The 24,705-nt window shown below is 37.5% G+C and overlaps 1 long non-coding RNA gene across 1 annotated transcript in view; it reads left to right on the forward strand.

The window, feature by feature from the left end:
* Positions 1-1,860: 1,860 nt before the first annotated feature.
* The window catches only part of LOC136026329 (uncharacterized), a 36,504-nt gene continuing 13,659 nt past the window's right edge, over positions 1,861-24,705 (forward strand). Inside the window, exon 1 of the long non-coding RNA XR_010617269.1 lies at positions 1,861-2,046. This is a non-coding gene — a long non-coding RNA (uncharacterized LOC136026329). The remainder of the gene's footprint in view (positions 2,047-24,705) is intronic.

A 24,705-nucleotide genomic window follows, 5' to 3' on the forward strand; every position in this document is an offset into this window, starting at 1 on the left:
TATATATATATATATATATATATATATATATATATATATATATATATATATATATATATTTAAATATATATATATATATATATATATATATATATATATATATATATATATATATATATATATATATATATATATATATATATATATATATATATATATATATATATATATATATATATATATATATATATATATATATATATATACATATCTTCTATATATATAAAAATAAGTTATCTGTCTGTCTGTCCGCATATAACGTCTGAATTATTTCATCATATACCAATTCAAAAACGAAAGTATTGAAGCCGCTGTAGCTGAGTTGGTAACGCGTTATGTTCCAGGCTCTAGGTTCGAGAGGTTCCAGGTTCGAACATTGACTTAGTATTAATACAACAGAAGAAAAAAACTAAAAAAAGGTAAAAACTACAAAAAAAAAAACAAAAAAAAAACTAAAAAGAAAAAAGAAAAAAAATAAAAAAGCTAAGAAAGGTAAAAACCAAAAATAAAATCAAAAAGAATAAAAAAGGAAAAAACAAAAAATTTATTTCATAACCTCCCATAACCCTCCCATCTCTCCCGACCAAGGCTTTCTTAATGTTTTAAATACTTTTCGCGTTGACTAAAATTAGAAGACCCTGAACACAAATGCATGAAAATCGCTTGCGTTCACTTTATTCATATTTCCTGGATATTAGTAATCTGACAGTATCGAACAGATTTATTAATAATCTTCACCTTATTTTTAAATATGTAATTTAAAAATTCAATCTTCGCTTTACATGAGGGAAAAATTTTCCATGAGGGATTTGTCTGGAGAGGAGAATTTTCCATGTGAGGCTGAGAGAAATATTTGGGGACAAATCTCTGTTAGGAAAATGTTGGGACAAATTTTTTTGCAAGTTGGAATTTTCTATAGGGGAAATTCTTTAAGCGGGGGAAGGAGTTTCCACGGGGTGGGGTTATTTCGAGGGTGAATTGTCTGAAAGAGGATTTTTCAACTACTTTAAATTAATACAACCGTTAAGGATACGCAAGCGAGGAGGCGGGAGGGGGGTTTGCCACGACAGAGAAATTTTGCATGGAGATTCTTGGATACCATTGATTTTTAGGTTACATTAACATATAAGAAATAAACTAGATCCAAAAAAAAAAACAGTAGTTTAAGCTAATAAAGTTTAAGCTGAAGAGTAAAATGAAAGAAATAGATCAAAGAATGTGCCGAAAAAAAACTCAATCGAATTCAATCGAAAAATATCTTATCAGTCATATTATAGTATTTGTTAAAGAGGCAAAATAAGTTATACTTAAACAGTCACCAACACGATTTTAAGGATATATGTTACCAAAACTTACTGTCTCATCTACTGTAGCAAATACTAACGGAATTGCAACAAAGCAGAGTTAACACGAAAAAAATAGTTGACAGAATAATATCATAAAACCTCAAAATACCTGCCCAGGATAACCTGAGAAAAACTAGAAAGTAAAGAAACATTGAAATCATCTCGTAAGCTTGGTTTGACAACCATTAGAAGACACAGTTTTATATTTTTATCTAAGGCAAACACTGATATCAGAGTAATTTATAGGGATGATTTCATGGATCTAACTGCACATCAAGTCTATTAATTATCAGTTCTGTCCGAATAACAAAAAAATGATAAAATTTTCTGGGATTTACTATAACTAAAAGGTTCTTTTTAATAGTCCACAAGACATTCAAGAATTACGCTGCGTAAGATCTGACAAATCCGGTTCCCCACTCTGAAATCGGTTATGATTTGCTTACTTAAAGTGAGAAAACGATGCAGTTATATTTTAATTAAATATTTATTATATTGATGGAGTTAGGGATTAGGTTAGGTTTTAATATTATGAGTTCTGCGCAATCCACTTTCCATAATTCCTTGTTGTAGTCTCCGCATTTTTGTTTCTAAAGTTTTATATTATCATCGTATTTTGGTATGTTTCATCGGGATTAACTTCACTTGTTAAGTGTGTTCTGGATTGTTAATAAGTACCAATTAGAATTCTAGAGATTCAGTAAGTTATTTAATATATTCTTTGTTTACTTTCTACTACTGCTAACTCATTGCAACACTAAGCCACATAGGCCAACTTAGCTACGTACACTCCCACTCCTTCCCATTATATTTAAAGCCACCATCTTTACACCATCCCACTAGGTTCATATTGTCTTTAGATCTTTCTTTACTGAATCATCCCAATCCCAACTTACACGGTGGGCCGAAAAGGACAATCTTTGGTAATCTTTCATCCGCAGAAATTGCTCTAGCCACCTCAACCTTTCTCTAATTGTAACTACGTTCTGAGACCATACTGGCTATGCATGACGTATGAAAACAAAGAAAGGAAAATAATAAATGAAAAGAGGAAAATAAAATAGGTGAAAAACGAGGATTTTATCAGCCAGAAGCAAAATATGAAAAACAAGCAAATATTTCGACAAGGACCTCCGCCAAGTCGTCCTCAGGGCTCAATTGTTTTTCCTCTCGTACAGTTCACTTAAAAAGGTTAGATTTTGTTGTTGTTTCTTATTTGTTTCTTTTTTTCCTCTTTCTTTTTTTTGAGCACTGAGGACGACTTGGTGGAGGTCCTTGTCGAAATATTTGCTTGTTTTTCATATTTTGTTATTGAAAAGATTTTCCTCTTTTCATTTATTATTTCCTTTCTCTGTTTTCATGCGTCTAATTGTAGCCCTAGAAAGTGGTATTGAACCACACTTTTCGTACAGCTTATTGTTTGAAATACTGTGCACGGTGCACGGAGTCACTGGCGCACCCACCCAAAACAATCCGCAGACAATTTCAAATGTGCAAGATACATTTGAGTGTGTTCCTTTTACGTTCAATAAATTTTATCTTTGTTTTCAGTCCTTTATTTAAACAACAAATACGTCTCGTCACTTTAAGAGCCCTTTATTAGAGAAAGAAGACCTTCCCACTCAAATTTCTTGCAAGAATCTCGATAAGTGCTTTCCTTTTATTGATTTTTTATCCTTATTATCAACCCTATTTACATCTGTAAGTTTCAATTGTAAGACTTTTAACTTTGATGTTTCTGAAATTAAACTTTTTACAAATTTTCAGATGTCTGCAATTACGATCTTCAGAATTCAGCGAATTAAACTTTTAATCAATTTGTGACAACAATTCTGTTTTTGATAGTAAATTCTTTACATTTAAAACATTTAATCCTTTTTTATTCATCTGGGCTTCCAAGATATTAAGTTTTCAGATTTATGCATCAAAACTCCTTAAAATTCAACCAATTCAGCATATGTATCACTTATGATATTCAATTAGCGTTCTAGTTTTCTCTTAATTCTCATTAATACTAGCTGTTGGTGTGGCGCAGACACACAGACAACTTATTTATATATATATATAGATATATATGTGTGTGTGTGTGTTTTTAACTACGTAAAACTTACGAATATACAACATTCTTCGCTGTCCCATTGTCTGTGCATATAAATAGATTGTCAGGTTTACCGACTCTTGAACATGCACCATATAATTGTCCATGGGAAAACAATCCGTATTCAGATCTATACCGCATTTTTCTAATGATTGCCCTTGGGCTTTGTTGATGGTAATTGCTAATCGAATATTCTCTGTGTCCCTGTCGTCATTTATATATCCTCCATGTGCCCTTCCGGCGTCCCCGTTGCAGTTGTGTCCCTGTGTCCCGGTCGTCATTTATATTCCCTGTGTACCGGTCGTCATTTGTGTCCCGGTGTCTCGGTCTGTAATTTGTCTTTGAGTGTCCCGGTCGTCATTTATATTCCCTGTGTCCTGCTTGTCATTTGTGTCCTGGTGTCCCGGTCTGTAATTTCTCTTTGAGTGTCCCGGTCGTTATATATATTCCTTGTGTCCCGGTGTCCCGGTCTGTAACAAACGACAATAGATCAATTGTGTTGTAACTTTGTTCACGACCCAATTCTACACATTCAGAAATAGAAGCAGTACGTTTAGGTGAAGGCATTCCCAAATTCTTGAGAGGTTTGTTTGCAATAGATAAGCACAAATCTTCAATCATAGCTAAAGTGCGGTTATAAATTTCTGTTGTAAAGTCCAAGGTCATTTCTAGCCGTATTCGATGGAGTATATTCTCGGCCATTTGCAATTTGTATTTCTCCCATAACTCTGTAGGAGATGAAGGAGAGCAACTTTTGCCGGAAGGCACGGGCCGTAATGTCATGTCTATGAACCGGCGATTGTCCAGGATGTAAAAGCTATTGTATCTAATCCCAAGATGGTTTATATATAAATGTAATAAATGACGAATCATTAATCTATAGGCATAATATTTCATTGCACTGCATTTCTTATCCATTTCTTTGTTAGTGGCTTGATTTATCAATTTAATATGAAAGTGATAGCCGTCGGCTCCATCTCAAAAAAATGATAGAATGTTGTAGGGTATCGTAGCATCGATGAGTTTAAAAAGAACTTCTCTTTGAAATGCTTTCTTATATACTTATAATGACGTCATATACAAAGCCTTTGACGTCATATAAAAAATCACCGGCAATAACGATTGCCACTTTGTTGATAGGTATCACTTTCAAATTGTTTGGTTTGTTTTACCTTGACTTGTCTTTCGTCACTATGAAACACATATCGCCGAATCTTTGTTTTTTTAACTAAAATCTGATAGGCATTAATGACCTTATCCAAGTCAAAATCCCAAACCCAATCATCATCGCTATCATTTTCAGTTTTGCTACGTTTCGACTCTCACTGTCCAGGTTGTTTCAGGTTGCTCTTGTGATTCCTCGGCACGCTTTCTTTTGGTGATTTCTCTTTGAGACACAAACCTGTTTTCACGCTGTTGTTGTGATTCCTCGGCACGATTTCTTTTCATACTTTCTCTATTAGGCGCAAGCCTGTTTTCACGCTGTTGTTGTGATTCCTCGGCACGCTTTCTTTTCTTACTTTCTCTATTAGCTGCAAGCCTTCTGGCATTAGCTCTTTGAGCAGCTTCCTCGGCTGTTTCTTCTGCCATTGAAGGTTCTTCTGTCATTTTAAGATCTATAGTAAAAATTTCTCTTTGATGTTGTGATTCCTCGGCAAGCTTTCTTTTCATACTTTCTCTTTTAACCGCAAGCCTGTTTTCACGCTGTTGTTGTGATTCCTTGGCACGCTTTCTTTTCTTACTTTCTCTATTAGCCGCAAGCCTTTTGGCATTAGCTCTTTGAGCAGCTTCCTCAGCTGTTTCTTCTGCCATTGTAGGTTCTTCTGTCATTTTAAGATCTATATTAAAAATTTCTCTCTGAAAGGCCTTCCTATATACTTATAATGACGTCATATATAAAGCCTTTGACGTCATAACAAACATGACGTCAGTCGACAAACAACTTCATGACGGCATAATGCTCAATCCTTTAATGACGTCATTCGAAAAACATGCATGGTGTCAGTCAACACACAACACACAAACAACTTATTTTTATATATGTAGACTAGCTGTTGGGGTGGCGCTTCGTGCCACCCCATAACCTAGTTGGTAGGGGCGCTTCGCGCCCCCAAAGCCTCCCCCCCCACGCGTAAATCCCTACGTGCCATCTTAGTTGCGCGCCATTGCAGTTGTGTCCCTGTGTCCCACGTGTGAATATATATATATATATATATATATATATATATATATATATATATATACTAGCTGTTGGGGTGGCGCTTCGCGCCACCCCAACACCTAGTTGGTGGGGCGCTTCGCGCCCCCCCAAGCCCCCCCGTGCGCGTAAGTCGTTACGCGCCATATTAGTTACGCGCCATTGTAGTTGTGTCCCTGTGTCCCACCTGTGAATATAGATAGATTTATATATGTGTTTCAAACTACGTAAAAATTGCGAATATACAACATTCTTGGCTTTCCCATTGTCTGTCCATATACAAAGCCGTATGTACTAATAATGACGACATATGCAAACGCTCTTTTTACAAACAAACAAACATGCATATACACAACTCGTTTTTATATAGATAGATAGATAGATAGATACAATACAAATTAACTACGTAAAACTTGTGAATATACAACAGTCTTCGCTGTCCCATTGTCTGTGCGTATAAATAGATTGTCAGGTTTACCGACCCTCAAAGATGCAACATACAATTGTACATTGGTAAAGCAATCTGTATTAAGATCTATACCGCATTTTTCTAGTGATTGCCCTTGAGCTTTGTTGATGGTGGTTGCAAATGCTAATCGAATTGGGAATTGCAATCTTTTAAATTGAAAAAGCAGATCCGTTGGAATCATGGGAATGCGAGGAATAAGAACAGCCTCACCCTCATAAGGCCCTGTCAAGATTGTGGCCTCTATTAGGTTTTCCATTGTTTTTTTTACGGCAAGTCACGTGCCATTGCAAAGCTTTGGTGGGTTGATATTTCTTAAAAGTATTATTGGTACGCCTATTTTTAGTTGTAGCACGTGTGGTGGAAACCCTGAAGGATCTATGGAATTTAAAAATTCAGATGGATAATTAACCGCTTCATTTGGTTCCAAAATACAAATTAACTGCGTAAAACTTGCGAATATACAACATTCTTCGCTGTCCAATTGTCGCTGCATATAAATAGATTGTCAGGCTTACCGACCCTCGAACATGCAACGTACAATTGTCCATGGGAAAAACAATCAGTATTAAGATCTATACCACATTTTTCTAATGATTGACCTTGAGCTTTGTTAATGGAGATTGCAAATGCTAATCGAATTGGGAATTGCAATCTTTTAAATTGAAAAGGCAGATCCGTTGGAATCATGGGAATGCGAGGAATAAGAATTTTTCTAGTGATTGCCCTTGAGCTTTGTTGATGGTGGTTGCAAATGCTAATCGAATTGGGAATTGCAATCTTTTAAATTGAAAAAGCAGATCCGTTGGAATCATGGGAATGCGAGGAATAAGAACAGCCTCATCCTCAAAAGGCCCTGTCAAGATTGTGGCCTCTATTAGGTTTTCCATTGTTTTTTTTTTTACGGCAAGTCGAGTGCCATTGTAAAGCTTTGGTGGGTTTATATTTCTTAAAAGTATTATTGGTACGCCTATTTTTAGTTGTAGCACGTGTGGTGGAAACCCTGAAAGATCTATGGAATTTAAAAATTCAGATGGATAATTAACCGCTTCATTTGGTTCCAAAACTGTGTCGACTGACTTGTAAAGGACTGCCTGGTCTCGAATCTTGGTCAAAACAATATTGTTGATTTCGTGGACGTCTATATTTTTGGGTGCGAGAATCGCTCTTTCACTTAGCCATTTATTATTTTTATAATTTTTTAGAATATTTGGAAATACTTTTTCAATCAATTCATTTTTGGACGTCACTAAATTACAGAAATCTGCAGGTAGTTGTATACGTCCTGAAATTGAGTCTACTGGGAGCTTTCCGTTTCCCATTGCCAGCAATTGATCTGAAAATGTTTGACCAGAGTCATCGTTTTGCAATCGGACACGCATATTTGTAGTTAATTTTAATGTTTTTACGTGTGCCCATAAATTAGAATTTTTCAGGCAAGCATTCATTTCGTCTGCAGGAGTTGATCTAGGTATTATAGGTAATGTTTGCCTGAAATCTCCCGCAAGCAATATTAATGTGCTGCCAAAGGGTTTCGACTTCCCTCGCAAATCTTTCAAGCATTGATCCAGAGACTCGAGCGATTTTTGTGTGCCATTGTGCACTCATCCCAAATAATAAGTTTGCATTGCTGCAATACTTTACCCATCCCAGATGATTTGGAAATATTGCACGTGGGAGTTTCTGTAGAATGCAAGTTCAGAGGCAATTTCAAAGCGGAATGAGCAGTTCTTCCACCAGGCAGCAATGTTGCGGCTATTCCGGACGACGCAATTGCCAACGCTATATTATTTTTTTATCGAATTGATGCCAGAATCAGTTTTATCACAAACGTTTTACCAGTACCTCCTGGCGCATCCAAAAAGAAAATTTCTCCAACGTTGTTATCGACACAATGCATTATCGTATCATAAATGTCTTTTTGTTCTGACGTTAACTTGGAAATGTTATTTTGTACATACGACAATAGATCACTCGTACTGTAACTTTGTTCACGATCCAATTCTACACATGTCGAAACAGCAGCGATACGGTTAGGTGAAGGCATTCCCAAATCCTGAAGAGGTTTGTTTGCCATACGTACGCACAAATCTTCTATAACAACTAAAGTGTAGTTATAAATTTCTGATGTAAAATCAAAAGTCATATCTGACGTCTCTAACTGTTTTCGATGGAGTATATCTTCGGACATTTTTGACTTATATTTTTCCCAAAACTCTGTAGGAGCTGATGGAGAGCAAGTTGTTAAAATGATGCAAAACAATGCACGAATTTGACTTGGCGTTGACGTTTCGCACGCGTCATTGATGCAGTTATCCCAGTGTTGGTCATTCTCCAATAAATTCAGAGCTTGGCATGCACTACGGTAAGTGTCATGTATAGTACCATTTACAGTCCTCAAATACTCAAAGGATGTCGGACCGGGTACATTCACCAAAAGCAGGCGTAGAAAGAAGCATTCATGTTGATTGGGGTGAACGGTGTAGAGTCTTCCTATCGTGGTATCTTTGAAGATGGTAGGTTGGCCGTCGACTGACTTACCCTGTTTTCGACGTTCAAATACTTTATTTTTAGTATTCCACGTGTAATACGAAGGCACTTCAGTATACAGCAGTTTTTTTTAAAAAGAATCATTTTTGCAAAGCGAAAAAAAAAGCTGTTAATGTTGTATCCGGTGGATTCAGGACTCTTTGTTGCACGTTGGTTTCCGTGAAATAAACACGTTGACCATTCTGTAAATGTACCGCTAAGTGAACAACAGCTGGACTACGTTCATTTATCGGAAATGAAAGAATTCGCCAAACAGCTTCATTACTGCTTATGTATCTTCCAGCCTGATATTGTACGATTTCATCGAAATCTTTGATTTCGGGCTGCAAGCCCAAAACTGCCATGTCACTGCCTTTGTTGACGTATTTACATATGTATTTGATTGCCTTTACGGAGTTACAGTATTCAACGTTTATGTGTGCATTAAATGTTTTTGATAATAATGGGGAATATGGAACAACCCACTGGTTATCTACTTCGATGGTGGTACCGTTACGCTTCTTTATTATTGCTGTTTTACCGCCATCTTCAGCAGATCTTCTTCTATATTGTGGGTAACCATCATTGCCAGTAATTGTGTTTGATACTAAAAGTCGAGGATATTGCTTTGTGCATCTTCCTTTGGCCATGCATGGTGAATTTTCATTCAGTGCACCGCAAGGTCCATGTATCATATTTTTTACAATAATATCATGTAACCCCTTATCGACATTTTTATCAGGTATTTCAGCGGAAATCACATCATCAATTTCGTTCGAAGTAATTTTTTTATGTAGCCAGATTAGTATATGTGCGTGTGGCAAACCTCGTTTTTGCCATTCCACTGAGTACATCCAGCATCGCACTGACCCAAACACTTCAAGTTTTACAATGTAGTTTATCAGTGATTTCAACTTTTGCCGGAAGACACGGGCCGTAATGTCATGCCTATGAACCGCCGATTGTCCTTGAAGTAAAAGCTGCAGTATCTCGTCCCAAGATTGATTACATGTAAATGTAATAAATAAATCTGGACGACCATAGAGACGAACATACGCAATAGCATCTTGAGCATATTCATGCATATGACGGGGACTGCCAGCATATGACGAAGGTAAAATTGTTAATCTTCCAACGTTTGGTGTTTTGTCAGCGGAAATAACAATTTTATGCGTATCAGTAGGCATCAAATCGATGGCTGTTTTGAACAGACGCACTAAATTATTATTTACGTGGAAAAGATGTTGCAATTGGGAAACGATTGTCCTTTCAACGTTGGGAGAAATTTCGCAACGTGCATTCAATTCAGAATTTCTATCACTGATGAAGTACAATTGTAAAAATTTATGATTCTCGCCTGAGAATGGTAGAAGGGACCCTGCTCTATGATAAATTTGCCCTTTTACTTTGAAAGTAGACATAAATTGATCTGGATATTGGGTTTGGGCTCCAAACGACGTCATTTGGAAACATGAGTTGTATTTTCTGATTTTTGACAAAAAACGCTTAGATTCTGACGTAGTTCCAGTAAGGAAAGTCTTCAATGGCTCTGGTGGTGCAGCCAATAGAGGAAGTTTAACTTTTCCTGGGGCGCAACACATTCCCATTGTTTCACCATTGAATTTCAAGGCCTTGCAATAGGGACAAATTTTAGACATTGTCCCGATTTGAACACATCTACTCAAGCTATAATCATCGACTGGGTTGTACCTGAATGCCAGGCGATAACTTTCAGGTTGCTCTGATGCCTCGGCACGCTTTCTTTTCTTATTTTCTCTATCAGCAGCAAGCCTTATTTCTTGCTGTTCTTGTGATTCCTCGGCACGCTTTCTTTTCTTACTTTCTCTATCAGCAGCAAGCCTGATTTCTTGCTGTTCTTGTAATTCCTCGGCACGCCTTCTTTTTTCACTTTCTCTTTTAGCAGCAAGTCTGCTTCCGCGTTGCTCTGGTAGTTCCTCGGCACGCTTTCTGTTCTTTCTTTCTCTATCAGCCTCAAGCCTGTTTCCTTGCTGTTCTTTTGATTCCTCGGCACGTTTTCTGTTCTTTCTTTCTCTATCAGCCTCAAGCCTGTTTCCTTGCTGTTCTTTTGATTCCTCGGCACGCCTTCTTTTTTCACTTTCTCTTTTAGCAGCAAGTCTGCTTCCGCGTTGCTCTGGTAGTTCCTCGGCACGCTTTCTGTTCTTTCTTTCTCTATCAGCCTCAAGCCTGTTTCCTTGCTGTTCTTTTGATTCCTCGGCACGCTTTCTGTTCTTTCTTTCTCTATCAGCCTCAAGCCTGTTTCCTTGCTGTTCTTTTGATTCCTCGGCACGCCTTCTTTTTTCACTTTCTCTTTTAGCAGCAAGTCTGCTTTCGCGTTGCTCTGGTAGTTCCTCGGCACGCTTTCTTTTCTGACTTTCTCTATCAGCAGCAAGTTTTTTGGCATAGACTCTTTGAGCATCTTCATCGGCTTTTGCCATGGTAAGTTCATCAGTCATTGTAAACTTAAACATTAATAGATTTCTACGTGAACATATGTCTTAAATATCTTGAATGACGTCACCGTCAAAGCAAAAATGACGACAACTAATTTCATGACGTCAGTCAACACAGAAACATGACGTCACCTGATCAACAGACAGACACACAGACAGACAACTTATTTATATATATATATATATATATATATATATATATATATATATATATATATATATATATATATATATATATATATATATATATATATATATATATATATATATATATATATATATATATATATATTGCGAATATACAACATTCTTCGCTGTCCCATTGTCTGTGCATATAAATAGATTGTCAGGTTTACCAACTCTTGAACATGCAGCATAATTGTCCATGGGAAAAACAATCCGTATTCAGATCTATACCACATTATTCTAATTATTGCCCTTGAGCTTTGTTGATTGCTAATCGAACATTCCCTGTGTCCCGGTCGTTATTTATATTTCCTGTGTCCCGGTCGTCATTTGTGTCCCGGTGTCCCAGTCTGTAATTTCTCTTTGAGTGTCCCGGTCGTCATTTATATTCCCTGTGTCCAGGTATTCATTTTTGTCCCGGTGTCCCGGTCTGTAATTTCTCTTTGAGTGTCCCGGTCGTCATTTATAGTCCCTGTGTCCATTTATATTCCCTGTGTCGCGCTGTCCCGGTCGTCATTTGTGCCCCGGTGTCCCGGTCTGTAATTTCTCTTTGAGTGTCCCGGTCGTCATTTTTATTCCCTGTGTCCCGGTCGTCATTTGTGTCCCGGTGTCCCGAGTCTGTAGTGTCATCTTATAATGATGTCATATACAAAGCCTTATATACTTATATCGCTGTCCCATTGTCTGTGCATATTAATAGATTGTCAGGTTTACCGACTCTTGAACATGCAACATGTAATTGTCCATTGGAAAACAATCCGTATTCAGATTTATACCCCATTATTCTAATGATCGCCCTTGAGCTTTGTTGATGGTGATTGCTAATCGAACATTCCCTGTGTCCCGGTCGTCATTTATATACCCCCCCCCCTTTGCCCCCCGGCGTCCCCGTTTTAGTTGTGTCCCTGTGTCCCGGTCGTTATTTATATTCCCTGTGTCCCGGTCGTTATTTGTGTCTCGGTGTCCCAGTCTGTAATTTCTCTTTTAGTATCCCGGTCGTCATTTATATCCCCTGTCTCCCAGTGTCCCGGTCGTCATTTGTGTCCCGGTGTCCCGGTCTGTAATTTCATCAGGCGACAAACATGACGTCAGTCGACAAACAACTTCATGACGGAATAATGCTCAATCCTCATAATGACGTCAGTCGACAAACATGACGTCAGTCGACAAACATGACGTCAGTCGACATACATGCATGACATCAGTCAACACACAAAGAAACAACTTATTTATATATTTATAGAAGATAGATAGATTAACAGGTTGCTGAAAATACTCAGCAGTATTTTATACTTCCCCCTGACAAATATGGGAGTACCTGAATTAGTAAGTTACATCCCTAATTTTGCACCCTGAAGGCCACAGACCGAATATAGAAGAATCTGCTTACCTGGTAGAAGGAGCTATCTTCATCGAGACGTTTTCTGATAACATGGTATCGTATATTGTTAAGTTCCTAGTGCCACGGATGTAGGCACCAAAAAGGAATAAAAGTAAAAATACCGCCCATACTCAATATTTTCTTCCCCATTTAAAACTTTCTATCTACCATCAATACTATCTTCGCATCCATTTCGCATCTAAACATGAAGCAATAAAATGACAAAATTCTCTGCAATTTATTCTTCAATGTGTAGGGGGGGGGGATTTCGCTACTTTTTCAGTCTTCTAAAATAAATACCCCAAAATAATATTTTTCAGTCAAATGCCCAAAACAAAGATATTTTTCGATATTTGCAAGTAGGGGGGAGGTAAAAAGCTAGGAAAGGGAAGAATTCTCCCAATTAACATTACTGCGTAGGAGGCAAATTGTTGGGCCACAAAACCATATATAATTGATCTTAGATTGACTTATCTCTAACACAGCAAAAGTTAACCTGATTACAGTGAACAAAGGGTACGCAAATTTGGAAAAATAGTTAATTAGTTTAATTCTAATTTTACATCTAGCTGGACAGTATTATTATTATGTATAGTAAAGTATGACACACGCCCCTACACTCCCCTCTACATTTCAAATAATGAGTTTTTTGGAGGGTGTTTAATTGAAAAATACATTTTTTTAAATTTTATTGTAAAAATTAAAAGAATATTTCAATTATGTCCCACCCTTTCTCTAGGTTTAGAAATTTAAAGTATGCCATCTCTAAATATTCATAAATTACCGCAACTGAAGATAAAAATAGATTCATACCCTGGTCAAATATCTTCCACTAATAGGTCAGTAAAGCATGCACTGGAGAGAGGCATGTTTTGGCTGGAGCACTCCCTCCGAAAATCTCGAAATTTTTATGATTCAATCTAAAATTTCTGGCATTTGTCATATAGTGGCAATATTTTTTTTTTTAATTGCTTTCCCTACTCCTTAATTCCTTCCTAAGAATACTCGCAAATGAGCCTGAACTGGAGCCTAAGAACACAAGGCCTATGAGCACACAGTTCTACTTTAAGTGGTTTAAAAACAACAATGATAAATGCAGCGACATATTATGCTTAATTATTTTATCTTTCTCAAGGGTTTCTGTCTTTCCCTCTTTCGTGACTGAAACAATAGTATTTTCTCGCGAAGTCGCACATTCTTTTCATGAATAAAGGAGTTGAAATATTTCTACATATGGGGCTTTCTTTTCTCTTCTGGCACAGCCTGATCTTCAGAAAATTGCAAGCATGATAAGCGCATTCTATCTTTTCGATTGGATTCAATTTTTCCCCCGCTCTTTTTGTCATTTCTCGCTTCGCCTTTCCGTTTCAATAAGATACTCATGCAAGGTTTTTTTCAAGAGAAATACCGAATTCGTTTTCATATTTTGTAAAGATTATTAATTAGGAGTTGTTCAAACCCAAAGCAGAACAGAATTCTTGGAACTTTGAGTGGCCCATCCCAGCATGTATTGCACCAACTTCTTCTTTTACATTCTTTTTACCTGTCTTTATTTTACCCTTCTTTATTTTTAAAAATTGTTCAAACTGATTTTCATTTTATCGCTTGATGCCGGTAGCTGGTTCTAGGGGGGGGGGCACTTTGGCCTCCTCTATTGCTTGTGCTGAGTTTGCCTCACAGTTTCTTACTCATATTTTTTTCTTCTTTTTTTTTGATAAGTTGTTCGGTGTGTGTACTAATTTTTTCACTACATGACTCGTATTTGAAAATAAAGCGTCCCCTAAAGGCTGCTCTATATATTCTCTGTTGAACATCATATTTGAAACATGCTTGATGTACTTGCACTTGTAAAAACAAATAAGCTGGAAATTTTATCGAGAGTTCAAGAAGACATGTTTAAAAGGTTGGCCAGCGTTGACTTTCATGGAAAATACTGCTACACGAAAAATACCCAAATTTATCTCTATTTACCCAGCGTTTACTTTCATGTTTAAGCATATTAATTTGGTTTCAGGAAATGGTAAGGGAGATCATCAATTGATTGAAAATGTTAACCAAGTTTTACCAACCAATTTACAACTATAGGTACAGACACTGTAACAGCAACAAATAATTTTAAATTCCCTTTCTAATGAGTATCTGGAACTATCTACGGGAAATACGAATGGAAATTATCCAGGGCTGGAGAGATTTTTCGCAAAGGGGAATACGCCAGGGGGAATATGCCTACACCCACAACATGCATAGACTACTAGTCAAAGCGCCAGATTCTGTATCTCGCATATTTCGATTAGTACCCATGCCGGAAGGTACAAAAATGTTATGGGTGAATACAATGGTAGGCGACCATGCTGAAAATGAATATCGTTGGAAACATGTTCGCCCTTGGGATTTTCTGAGATATAGGCCGAAAACGCCAAATTTGGCCTATAATGGGTTTGACGATTCTAAATTTTATTTTTTTTTTTACAGATAAGATTGGTCAAATCGAGCGTACTCTTACATCAACAGAAAGAAGAGACTTGGGGCTACACGAATAGGATTTTCGTTTATAAGAAAAAAGTACACCTTTTACTGCAGTTTAAAAAAAAATCAGATTTGTGTCAACAAATTTCTAACAGAAAAGCTTAAAAACTCGAAATTTTTTCAAGAAACAATATTTTTTTGAAATTGATTTGTCGATATTTAATCTAGAATAGTTGATACTTGCCGGAGAACAAGTAGTAAATGTGTTCGTGTTTGTTTTTGTACTTATTTAATAAAGTAGTCAAAATTACAACACAAAGTGGCCAAAGGTACATGGTCTATGTTGTACCTCTGACCAGTTAATGTATATTTTTTTTTTTTACCTGTATTTACTCTAAAAAAATTATGCAATACATGTACCAGAGATGAAATGTGTGTTTAAAGAATAAATATGTCTTTAAGAAACTTATCCCGTTTGTACCAGCTGGGTAGTGTCATTGAGCTATTCAGGACTTCATTGGCAAACAGTGCTAACGCGCGAACTGCACTTCAGGAGGCAAACGATATCTTAATCACTTTGGCTCCCATAATGAATGCCTTCGACAGCCTGCAAAATGCGTCACCCACGTTTGCTTTCTGGCGGCAGTTCTTGGAAATACTTAAAATAGTGATGCAATTCATTCATGCTGAACAAGACTGTGACTGGGAGTCTCATTTGACAGCAACTGCTCGGATGTTGCCATACTTGGCGGCGGCTGACCATCCTCAGTATACAAGATGTCTCACACAGTACCTATCAGAAATGCGAAGTTTACCACAAACCTTTCCTGATGTACACAGGAAGTTCGTGAAAGGATACTTGATGAAAAGAGAAGGCACACCAGGGTGTCTCATGAAAGGAGAACGCACACCAGGTTCACGGCCACCTGGTCCAATCAGATACTGGAATGTACAGTGAACAAGGATGCAAAAACGACGGCCGGAATAATAGGAGAACAAATGGATGAGAGACAGACTGGAGCTTTTATTCTTACCTTACCGATTTCCGCTGCCATCAGCAATGGTTTCCTGCAAGAAGTCAACGTATCCACAGAGACATTGAAACATCACGAAGACAATCAGTCGACGACGACGCGATTACAACTTTCGCGAGATAGAGTTCAAGATATTTTCACTCCATGTGGCAATCCGTTCAGCAGAGTGGACATCGACCTAGTGAAAATTCTGACGTCAGAAGTTGTGGACGATGAGAAGATTGTTTCTGATATTACTTCCGTAGCCACAAAAGGAAAAGAGGTGGTTGAGGAATTTCTGTGCAACAGGAAAGACTATGTAAAAAAGTTTGCATTCCAAACTTTCCCTTCAGAGAGAAAAACTCAGAAAATGAAGGGTGTCCCTAGAACCGGTCTCCTGAGCTCTGAAGTAAAAGCCTTTTAAGAGAATCATTACTACTGAGTTGAGCTACGGCGAAGAAAAGGAGAAGGCAGTTGCAAAGATCCTCACAAAAGAGATTCTTCCTTTCCCTCCATCCATTTTTGAACATCTTCCGTAACAATCAACCGAGACATCCTCTGGCTGGAAAATGAGGGCGGGGAACAAAGCTGTGGTGTTGAACCGCTTAAGAAAAAAAGGAGGACTTGCAGCTTGGCCGGTGACTTTGAAATCCAAAGAAACAACATCAGCTACAGCACACATCATTGACCTAATGTCCAAGATAAGGTCATATTGGCCAGCCAGGTTTGAAACAGTCAAATCCTTCGCGGAAAGATTGATTCTATCATTGCTGAGTGATCTTCCGGTGGGTATTCCGGAAGTCCACATTGTTGCAGATCGTACGACGGGCTATTTGGGAGGCTCACGGACACCGGAGAGTCGATCTCCTTGAAATCAGCATGCGCACTCCGACGAGGATAATTAATTATTAATTACAACAGGTCCCTAATCAGTTACTACTACCCAATTTTACGGGCAGGCCGAGTAAGACAACTCCAGATCACCGACTGAATTGATTTGTGAAGCAGAATTCTTTCATGTAGTAAATAGCTCAGTACTAGCAAATCAGGTCCCAAAAAGGTAATTGCAGACGCTTTAGTACAACAGAAAACATATTCGTCCATTCTAAAACAAAACACCTTTTTTAAGTCAATATTTTTTTTAAACCTATTTTTATTTTTAGGTAAAAGTTAAAAATTTTAAATAGTTAGGAAGTTTGAAGGATTCCTACCTTTTGAAGTTTAAAAAAACATTATGTCTCTTTTCACGATACGGCTAGTGATCATTTCAGTGACACTATAAAAAAAAATCGCAGACCTTTTAAGAATAAAAATAGCTTATATTTTTTACCTCAAATTTTACGGAATTGAATGAACTTTCTTTTCGAATATGAAAAAAAAATGTTTGTTGCCTTGAAGAAATTTCGAGTTTTTAGCCTTTCTTTGAGATATTTGTCGAATTTTATTGCACTTATTTTGAAACTGCAGTAAATAGAAAAAAAATGGCGTTTTTTTTTCAATTTAAAAATCATATTCTTGTAGATCTAGATATCTTCTTTCGATTGATACAACATTACGCCGGATTCCTCGACCCAATAATTCGCAAAAAAAAATGCTGGATCGTCACAGTTAGTTATAGGCTAAATTTGGCGTTTTTGGCTTATATCTCAGAAACGCCCCAACAGCTAGCATGCGTCCTGCGATATTCGTTTTCAGCATGGTTGACTACCCTAGGATCCATCCTCAGCATTTTTGTTCCATCCGGCAAGGGGGGGGGTGCACGACACAGAATATGGAGCCCTAACTATACGAATAAATTCATTAATTTCCACTATTTGAAACTTTTTCAATGTATGGAGTGTATAAACACTCCACATGGAGTGAATGTATATTATGGTGATATATATTTACTTTCAAGACTGACGTGCAGTTTTATTTATTTTTCGGTTTTGTTTACAGATGTATCTCAGGCTGCCCTTGTAAGCTGTCTTATTTCGTCCCCAGGTTACGGTAGTCAAACTCCAATGTAAAAATTTCCTCTATATGACACTTGAATTAGAGAGCTCGAACATAAAAAGTCGTCAAACCCCTAACGAATAATTATCTTTTTGATTAACCGCTTTGAGCCCAACCTCCATGGCTAAGTTCTAAGCCTTGTATCCAGAAGATGAGGGGACGGATAACCTTTTTATGGCACTTGGTATCTACCAAGTGACATATAGCGATCGCAAATACTGTTGGTCGGTCGCTAGTCTGTCTATCTGTCTGTCGGTCTGTCTGTCTGTCCCGATTTTGCTACTTTCGGTACTTCCAGGTAAGCTAGGACGATGAAATTTGGCTGGCGTATCAGGAACCAGACCAAATTAAAATATAAATTTTCATTTCCTGATTCGACCATCTGCGGGGAGCGGGGGGACGGTTCAATAAAAAAAATTAAAAAAATTGAGGTATTTTTAGCTTACGAACAGGTGATTGGATCTTAATGAAGTTTGATGTTTGGAAGGATATAATGTCTCAGAGCTCTTATTTTAAATCCCGACCGGATCCGGTGACTTTGGATGGAGTTGGGGGGGGGGACCTAAAATCCTGGAAAACGCTTAGAGTATAGGGATCGTGATGAAACTTAGCAGGAAAAATAATCACAAGCTTTAGATACGTAATTGACATAACCGAAACGGATCCGTTCTCTTTGGGGGAGTTGGGGGGAGGGTTAATTTTGAAAATTAGAAAAAATGAGGTGGTTTTAACTTACGAAGGAGTGATTGGATATTAATGAAATTTGATGTTTGGAAGGATATCGTGACTCAGAGCTCTTATTTCAAATCCCGACCGGATCCGGTGACATTGGGGGGGAGGGGTTAGGGGGGAACCTAAAATCTTGGAAAACGCTTAGAGTAAGGGGATCAGGATGAAACTTGGTGGGAAAAATAAGCAAAAAATCCTAGATAAGTCATTGACATAGCTGGAATGGATCCGCTCTCTTTAGGGGAGTTGGGGGGGGGGGGGGTTAATTCTAAAAAAATAGAAAAACGAGGTATTTTCAACTTACGAAGGAGTGATAGAATCTTATTGAAATTTCATATATAGAAGAACCTCGTAACTCAGATTTCTTATTTTAAATCCGACCGGATCCAATTTCATTGGGGGGGGGCGGAAATCTTGGAAAACGCTTAAAGCGGTGAGATCAGGATGAAACTTGGTGGGAAGAATAAGCACAGGTCCAAGATACGTGACTGATTTAACGGGACCAGATCCGCTCTCATTGGTGGAGTTGGAGGGTGGGGGTAATTCGGAAAAATTAGAAAAAATTAGGCATTTGTAACTTACGAACGGGTGATCAGATCTTAATAAAATTTGATATTTAGAAGCATCTTGTGCTTTAAAACTCTCTTTTTAAATCCCGACCAGATCCGGTGACGTTGGGGGGAATTGGAGGGAGAAACCGGAATTCTTGGAAAACTTGAAAATCGAGGTATCTTATGAATGGGTGATCGGATCTTCGTGAAACTTGATATATATAAAAATCTTATGTCTCAGATCAGATGCTCCATTTTCAATTTGAATCGAATCCTAGTACATAGAGGATTGAAGGGGGGAAACAGAAATCTTGGAAACCGGAAATCTTGAAAAAAATTTAGGTTGGAGAGACCGCGATGAAACTTGATAGGAAGAATAAACATTAGTTATAGATATGTGATTGACATAATTTGCAGAAATCTATTCTCTTTGGGGGAGCCGGGGGTTGTCAATTTGGAAAAATTAGAAAAACTGCGGTATTTTTAACTTATAAGTGGGTGATCGGATCTTAATGAATTTTGATATTTGGAAGGATCTCGTGACTCAGAGCTCTTAATTTAAATCTCGACCGGCATTAAGCCTCTGATTTTCTTTTTAAAGGAATCTATTGATTCTTAGTGTTTTTCTAGAGCTCATACTATATGAGCTCTTGGCTCTTCCGACCTCATCACTAGTGCCATACGAGCTCTTAGCTTTTCTTTTAGCCATTCTGTCAGTCAAGGCGGGTGATAGCATAGAAAATCCCAATGCGGCAAGATCAATCAAATGATATATCCTTTGAACTGATTTTCATAGTTTTTTGAGCAGGTAGGCTAAAATATTTTGAAGGACTGATTTTTCTAGAACTTAAATTTGACAATTCTGGTTCGATTAATAATAATAATAATAATAAAAAATAGAATACACGCTTATTGATTATGTAAGTCTCATTAAAACTGAATATCTATATATCAAGCTCAAATTAAAAAAAAAGGGTTTTTCTAACATATCTCGGATATTCTTTGTCGACCTTTAGTTTTCTTTCGTTTATTCAAATCTGTTATCCAAGTTCTACAAGTTATATCAAGGCCGTCACCATAATTCTAAATAGTTCGACCATAAAACGTTTATAATGAACGAGATAGTGCAATTCTTTGAAGTCTTGATGAGCCTTAATTAAACTAAAACACCTTTAAGGTACTTCAGATGGGAAATCTTCTAATCAAGGATTTATAATTTCGAGGCAAAGTAATTGGCTTGTTGAAACGAGAAAATTTTAAAGCCAGACGTTTGTAAAGCCGAAACATGGAAACGAAACCAATAAATTTGGAATCTTAAAGTACGAGAAAACAAGAATAGGCTTGCATAGTAAAAATATTAGGTATCGTCGGTATGGGTGTAAAAAATTAATTTCGAGTTTGTATTAGACCATTCAATGCTTCTAGTGTACTTCGCACTCATGGGCATTAGGAACTAAATAAGGAATAGTAATCCAGTTTCATACTACTCAGCACCATCTTTTCCATCCTTGCATCAACTTTCAACCCTAAGAAATTTTTTATTGCTCTATAAATAATATATTAAATATCAATGCAACAAATGTTGAATTTCACCACTTAGTTCTAGAAACCAATCTCTCCTAAGCTCATCAAGCATTGTCAAAGAATTCAATGTCCATTCTGAATACAGATAACCTTAATTTGAGTTTATTAAAAACAATCTTTTGTACGTTCTATTACATTAAGAAGTAAGTTATATTTTTCTCTATTTTTGTTATATGCTTTCTCCCTTGCCCCTGCCATTACTATGCCCCGATATAAGCTTGTCGGGTTGGAGCAAGATAGGCCATTCATCCAGTCGTTCCCTTAGCTTTTCAAACCCAAGTCCTTAATAAGAAAACAAGGATCAGAAGCAACACTAAAGCGTTGCCTATAGTAAAAGCAATAAGGCTTCAATGTTTTATCATTTGTTTATTTTTTCACAAAGGCGCTTCATATGAAGTTCGGTCACATAAACTTCAGAGGGAATTCACTCGATTGGAAATGGAAGAATACAGTGCCCTTTTTAAGAGTCATCAGAGATTGGAGGGCAACTATTCCCCCTTCCCACCCTTTTTTCCCAAAATGTGCCTGAAAAAAAAAATTATGATGGCCATTTTGTTAAACATAATTCAAAGATAAAATAGCAAAACTCCAAGGTCCTCCAGAGCCCAGGGAGAGGTATAGTAAGTTATGTCTAGGGGACACATAAGGTTTTTTAGAAGGTTTTTTAAAATAGTTCAAAGATAGGACAAAAATTAAAAAAAAATATTGAAGACGTGTTTCCAAAACTAAAGGGAGCTGACCAATTGCCCTCCATGACCTGACCCCCCAAAAACGTATTACGATATTTTATTCCTAACTTGTGGGATCTGACCCCTGGAAATTCACGGACCAAACCCCCACCCGAAAACTATATTAAAGATAGTTTATTTTAAAAAAAGAATGAGAACTAAACCCTGGCCCTCCAAGGCCGGACCTCTAAACAAAAACTAATAATTGATAACTTCTTCTGAAATTTTCTTGGGCTGACCCATGGCCCTCCAAAGCCCACCCCTCTCCATTAAGAAATTTTTATGAACGATCTTTTGTCACAAAATTAGAGGAGCTGACCCCTGGTTCTCCATGGCCCAACCCCCTCCCCCAAAAAGTCTATAAAGGAAGTGTTGTTCTCAAACTTAGGAGAGCAGACCTCTGTCCCTTAATCCCCCAAAATGTTAAGAACGTTTTATCAAAAAACTTATGAAAACTACCCCTGGCCCTCTATGCTCCCCCCCCCCAAAATGTTTTTTTGTTACAAACAATATGGGACCCAATCCCTTGCCTGAGTCTCCCCTTCCCACCAAAAAAATACTATACAGATTTTATTCCAGAACTAACGGAGGGCTGACCGCTTATCCTCCAAGGCCTGACCCCCTCCCCCCAAAAAATGAAGATAATTAATTCTATAACTTAAGGGACCTGACCCATTGCCCTCCAACAAGTGACACCCCTAGAAAATTAATAAAAATATTTGATTTCAAAACTTAATTGAGCTGTCTCCTTCCCCTCCATGATCCAAACCCCCCTCCCTCCTGGAAAAAATTAACGATATTTTATTTCAAAAAAATTTGACCGTTTCCCCTAGTGACCCTCACCCTCTATGGTCTGATATCCCCACTCAAAACAAAACTTAGAGGAGATAACACCTTGTTCTCTACTGTCCGACTTCCCCCCCCCCCAAAAAAAAAAAATAATCAATTGCTTATTCAAAACTTATTGGATCTGACCCATTGCCCTCCATGGCCTGACCCCCCCCCCAAAAAAAAAAAACTACCAATATAAACGATGCTTTACTTCAAACCTTATGAATACTGCCCCTGGCCCTCTATTGGCTGACACCCTCAGAAAAAAACTAAGATATTTTTTCTAAAATATATGGCACCTAACCTAAGGCTCTCCACGGCCCAAGCCCTCTCCCATCGAAAAAAAAGTCATTTTTCCATTTTTTATTCAAAACTTGTTGAGAGCTGACCCCTTTACCTCCATGGCCTTAACCCCCTCCAAAAATTTAATATTTCTTATTCCAAAACTTATACAAGCTGACAACCGGCCTTCCGTGCCCTAACCCCCCATAAAAAATTTGACAGTATTTTAGTGAAAACTATTAATATTAATAATAAATTATTATCAAAAAAAAATTATTATCCTAAAAACTTATATCCAAAAACTTATTTGAGCTGACCTCTGGCCCTCCATGTCCAAACACCTTCCACCAAAAAATACTTACGACATTTTATTACCACCACCCCCCACATAAAGAAACACAATTATGCAGGACATGATCCGAAAACCCTCCCCCAAAAATAACATTATTTTATTCCAAACTTTTGGGAGATGGTCCCCTCCTAAAAAAATTCATTTTCGATTATTAATTCTTTAACTTATTAGAACTTATCTATGACCCTCTATGGCCCGACCCCCCTCCAAAAAAGCTTTTTAATGGATTTTTTATCACAAGACTTATAAGAGCCGCTCATAGTCCTCTATGGACTGACACCCCCTCGCCCAACAAATAGTTAATGATACTTTATTCTAAAATATATTGGAAATAAAAAAAAATATTATTGACGTTTTATTCCTAACCTTAAGGAGGACAGGCCGCTTTCCCTTCATGGCCTGACCCCACCCAACCCCACCCTCACCAAAAATAAAATTAACGATGTTTAATTCCAAAACTTAAGCAAGCTGACTCCTGACTCTCCATGGCCTTATACCCCCCCCCCCCCCCGAAAAAAACAGTAATGATATTATATTCCATAAATAATGGAATTTAACCTCTGGCTCTCCATCGCCCGACCCCCTCCAAAACGAAAACCGATTCTTAACGACAATTTATTCAAAAATTAATGCGAGCTGACCCCTGGCCTTCCATCGCCCGATTCCCCACTTCCGAAAAGAATGCGTAGAGTGCCAGGACATTTGAAACTAGAATAAGAGCTTTTCACGAAACTGAGTCACCACCTGGGGTTGACATGGTACTGCCCTGTCTGCAAACAAAAGACCAGGAAACTACTCCTAAGGTGATTAGGAAGATTGTAACTGAATCTTTCACTGAATTTAAAACAGATTTGCATAATGGGCTGGAACTTAAATATCAAGCTCCACTGAAACTATTTGATGAAAAGACCTAGAAATTAAAGCAGAAATTGCCGATAAATGCTCAAAAGGCGAAGTAAAATTTGAAGTTATGCAGGAAATTTCAAAAGTAAAGGAAAGACTACGTGAAGATCCCTCGAGCACCCTAGTAAAGGCCTCTACACATTCCACTCAAGTAGTGCAACGTGAGCTCTGTGATATAATGCAAAAACAGAACAACCTTATACTGTTCGGATTAGAAGAAAAAGGGATGGCAAGTCAAAACTCCAAAATGAAGCTGATTTACAGTTCGTTAATGATGAAATGATGCAGAGCTATTCAGTTAATGTTCTTTTTTGGTGCGGTTGGGTCATTAAACAGGCTAACAGAAATAGACCAGTTAATTTAATAATTAAGTCACCAGTAGACTGTCATTCAGCCGCCTTCTTTTTTACCAACATCGAAGCTGAGCTTAAAGCGAAGATTCCGTATTTTTACATTGCGCATGACAGGAGTGATGCTGAGCTGGTATTGGTTGGAGGATTAGGATTCGCAGGAGTGAGCCGGAATTAGTTCAAGAATAACGGCCTTTTCGTCCCCAAGTCAAATTTGAAATATCGTTCTCATCACCTTTTGGTGCTT

The sequence above is a fragment of the Artemia franciscana genome, chromosome 4, assembly GCF_032884065.1.
Source record: "Artemia franciscana chromosome 4, ASM3288406v1, whole genome shotgun sequence".
NCBI classification, from domain to species: Eukaryota; Metazoa; Arthropoda; class Branchiopoda; order Anostraca; family Artemiidae; genus Artemia; species Artemia franciscana.